The following is a 4,783-nucleotide window of genomic DNA, read 5'->3' as shown; positions in this document are numbered from 1 at the left end:
TGCATCAACATCTTATTTGAGTGGGGGGAGGGAGGAGTTGGGTCTTCCAGTTTTCCTTAAACTCTCATTCTCCGTCTGACATTTGGTGGCGGGGGGGGGGGGGGGGGGGGGGCGCGGGGGCGGGGGCCGGGCCGCGGGCGGGTATTGGGCCTTGGGGAGCGATTGGGGGTGGGGCTGGTGTTCCGGTTCTCACTGAATTGTTTGGATCTTTTGATCGGGGTTCCTGGTTGTGATGGTCAGCCCTTTGGCTGGGGTGGCTGCCGGCTTCTGGCAGGGGGTCGGCTGTGGTTGTGTGTGTGTGGTCGTTGGTAGTGCGTGGCGGTGGTCGGGGGCATGGCTTCACTTCGACGGGGTGCTGGCTGGTCAGCCTGATGTGACATTCGCGTTAGGGGGTACTGTGTGTGTGTGGGGGGGGTGCATGGATGGCATGCCGGGGCTTCTCCGGGCCTGTGGTGTGGGGCTTTAGAGATGCATTGGTGCGCTGGGCCGGCCTTCCTCGGCTGCTGCTCCCTGCTGCTCTGGCCCCCGGCCTGGGGCCGGCTTGCGGTTACTGTCGAGCGGGTGGGGCGCATGGACGGCACAACAGAGTTTCTGTCGGGCTGTCTCTGTGTGCCTGTTTATGTCTCAGGTTGGGTTTTAGGTGGTCCCCTCTCTTGGATCAGTTTTGGCCCCCCATTTGGTGTGTCGTGCTCCCCTCCGGTGGTGGGCCCCCCTGCCGCCAGTGCATTGGCGGCTCTCAGCAGCTGGGGCTGGGTGGTGGGGTGTGTGCGGGCCAGCCCTGGTGGCTGCCTGCGGGGGCCTGGGTGCCCTGGCTCTGTCGGGCCTCTGTTGGGGGTGGTATGACCTCGGGACTCGGTGCTTGGTGTCCATGGCCGGATCCACTCTGGAGGGGCGGGTTGCTGGCGGGGCCTGTGGACTCATCGCTGCAACCTCCTGGGGTTTCTGCATTGTGGTTGCTGGGGATCGCCCGGGGCTTCCCTTTGCTACTCTCTCTAGGGGGTGCGGGTGTCCCTGTTGGGGGACTCCTGGAGTTCCGGGCTTGCGGACCGCTGTGTGTCTGTGGTTCCAGTCTTCCCTGTGTTACCTTCATGTCCTGTGGGGACGAGTTTATGTGTCCCCACATCCACTATTGAACATTTTTATGGAGAAACCTTATAGTGACATCATGCTCACACAGGTGTTTAGATCCAGGTGTTTATCAGATACACACTCAGTTGGGTTGTGGTGGCCATCAAATATATCTTGTATTACCATGTAATGTATAAAATACTTTCTAATGATGTTATAAGTATCATTATATAAGTTGTTGTGGTTTCTCGGTTTTGTCGTTTTTTGTTTTTTTTTCCGCAGGTCTAGAGTCAGACTTCAATGATGTTGATTTGTGTTCTCTTTATCCCTCTCTCTCTCTCCTCTATTCCTATCTCCTTCTTTACCTTTTAACTCTTCTCTCACTTTTCTGCTTTATCTTCTTTGTTTTCCGTCCCCGTGTCCATTACATCTGAAACAAACCCAAAGCAAATTCTAATAAAATTTAATTTTTATATCAAGTGGAGCATTAAGGCCAGCCATAATGCTCTTCTTGTGAAAGTAAATCTGTTGGGCATCACGTTGACACTCAGACAATAATTCTGTGTCACAACGACGAACAGGACCGGGGGGGGGGGGGGGGGGGTGTTTATGTAATTAGTGTCAGTTTACATGTCCAATATAAGTTTAATTCATTCAAGGCAGTCATATTTGGTCATAACTTTATTATTAGTAAGCCTGAGAGTTACTGGATCCAAGCAGACAGTTACTGGAACGCACCCTGTCAAGATAAGCAAATTCCCGGATCCTGTTCCAACAGGATCTGGCTCAAACTAAGCCCTGTCCTGTCTCTAAGGGTGAGTCCAGCTACCTTTCAGAAGAAACTCATTTCAACCACCTGTATCCACAATCTTATTCTTTCAGTCTCTACCAGAGCTCATGACCATAGGTGAGGGTAGGAACGTAGACCGGTAAACAGTGAGCTTTGTCTTACAGCTCAGCTCTATCTTCACCACAACGGACTGGTACAGAGTCCACAATACTGTAGACACTGCATCAATCCGTCTGTCAGTCTCATGCTCCATTCTTCCCTCACTCGTGAACAAAACCCCGAGATACTAGAACTCCTCCACTTGAGGCAGAACCTCACCCTCGACCTGAAGAGAACAATCCACCCTTTTCTGACCGAGGACCATGGCCTCAGATTTGGAGGTGCTGGTTTTCATCCTAGCTGCTTCACATTCGGCTGTGAACCGCTCCAGTGAGAGCTGAAGATCACAGCACGATGACGCCAACAGGACCACATCATCTGCAAAGAGAAGAGATGGACTCCTGAGGCCACTGAACCGGACTCCCTCCTCCCCCTGGCTGCACCAAGAAATTCTGTCCATAAAAGTTATGAAGAAAATCTGTGACAACAGGCAGCCCTGGAGGTCCAACTCCCACCCTGAAGGATCCAACTTACTACCACCAATGCGAACCAAACTCTTGCACCACTTCTATAGGGACCAAACAGCCCATAACAACGGGCCCCCAAAACCATACGGAGCACCCCACACAGTGTACCCTGAGGAACACTGTTGAATACCTTCACCAAGTCCACAAAACACATGTAGACTGGATGGGCAAACTCCCATGACCCCTCCAAGAAGTATGAACAGTTCCGCCCCATCCTATCTCACTGATCTTCTGCAGCCATATGTCCCACCGCGCTCTCTGAGGTCAGCAGACCAGATGCTTCTCTCAGTCCCAGAAACCCGTCGTAAGCTCAGAGGTGACAGGGCTTTCTCTGTTGCAGGTCCACGACTGTGGAATGAGTTGCCACTGAGTGTCCGGCAGGCTCCCACACTCTCAGTCTTTAAATCTCGCTTGAAGACCCACTTCTATTCGCTTGCCTTTAACACGGTGTGATTTGTTTTGGTCCGGTCTTTTCTCTACTCTGTTGGCCATTTTAGTTAGCTTCTGCTGCTATTTGTATCTGTATTTCTATTTTATGTTTTCCTGTCTGCTGTGCATGTTTGTGTTCTTTTGTACAGCACTTTGGTTGGCCTTGTTGCTGTTTTAAGTGCTATATAAATAAATTGGTATGGTATGGTATGGTATTCCTTCCACCTCCCAACGACATCACTGGTTGAGGTCAACACCACCTTCACTGAATACAGTGTTAATAAAGAGCTGCTTCTCCTCCTCAGCCACCTGATGGTTTGTCAGAATCTCCTTGGAGCCGACCGAGAGTCTTTATCCAGGGTCTCACTGAACTACTCCCGCATCCGAGCTTTTGACTCAGCAACAATCAAGGCTGTGGACCGCTTGGCCCTCTGGTACTCCTCAACTGCCTCCTGAGTTCCACCAACCAACAAGGACCAATAGGACTCCTTCAGCTTGACAGTCTCCCTGACATGGGGTGTCCACCACCGAGTTCGATGATGGCCACCACGAGAAGCACCGACAACCTTGCAGCAACAGCTCAATGCAGCTACCTCAACAATTGAGTCGTGGAACGTGGTCCACTCAGACTCAGTGTCCCTGCCTGAGCTGGGATGTGGTTAAAGCTCTCCCAGAGGTGTGAGTTGAAGATCTTTCTGACGGGTTCTTCTTCCAGGTGTTCCCAGCAAACCCTCACTACACATTTGGGTCTACCGGGTCTGTCCAGCATCTTCCCCACCACCTGATCCAACTCAACAGGTGGTGATCAGTTGACAGCTCAGCTCCTCTTCACCCGAGTGTCCTGGTGCCACATGCACTTATGGTCACCCTGATGTTGGAACACCATGTTCCAACCAACCAGCAAGGACCAATACCAGCTCACACACCAGCTCAACGTCTCTCACCATGGTCAACTCCAGAGTGGAATAAGGTCCAGCCCCTCTCCCATTGGAGATGTTCAATGTTAAATATATTGAAAAGTGTAAAAATTCTAAAAACTAAAAGTCACAGTACCCACCTCCAGAATGAGCTGAACATTTTATTGATAAATGGATAAAATAACACGAAGCATGCAAAAGTAGATTACAATAAATATAAAAATAAAAAACAAACGTTTGAGTTCTCTGAGATTCTCCAGAAAGAGCTAAACCAGCTGCAGAAGCAGGAAGCAGCTGAAATACGGCTCCCTGGCAGCAGAAATGGCTGCAGGTTATGAGCACGTTAAATAAAAGGGTTACATGGTCATCTGACAAGGAGACATGAAGGCACCATGCGACAACTCTTATTTTAAACTCTGATCAGAGGCCTCGCAGCTGAAAGAGCTCCAACTGCAGGTTTCAGGTAATCTCGTTAGGATTTAATGAAAAGTAATAATTGTGTTGTCAAGGTGACTGAAGACAGGTAGTAATTCAGGCGTCAGTCTGACAGAATGACTCAGCAACCTTCAGTTTTTACAGCAGGAAGGACCAACGACGCCTCAGACTGCAGCAGAAAATAAGCTGCAAAAAGCTCAACGCCTGACACACGCACACGCTTCACCACCGCACAGAAACGTTCTATCCTGAGAACGTCTTCTCAAATACAAGATGACCGCTGGCTTACAGCCCCATCACTGTTTCTGAGCGATGGTTCTGCTGCGAGGTCTGAGGTCCAAACAGGTCTGTGGTCCAGGTCAGAGGTGCAAACAAGTCTGTGGTCCAGGTCAGAGGTGCAAACAAGTCTGAGGTCCAGGTCAGAGGTGCAAACAAGTCTGTGGTCCAGGTCAGAGGTGCAAACAAGTCTGTGGTCCAGGTCAGAGGTCCAAACAAGTCTGTGGTCCAAACAGGTCAGA

The sequence above is a fragment of the Nematolebias whitei genome, chromosome 12 (assembly GCF_014905685.2).
Source record: "Nematolebias whitei isolate Nwh7 chromosome 12, NemWhi1, whole genome shotgun sequence".
Lineage (NCBI taxonomy): Eukaryota > Metazoa > Chordata > Actinopteri > Cyprinodontiformes > Rivulidae > Nematolebias > Nematolebias whitei.
The sequence above is the reverse complement of the archived record's forward strand: the minus strand, read 5'-3'. Positions refer to the sequence as shown.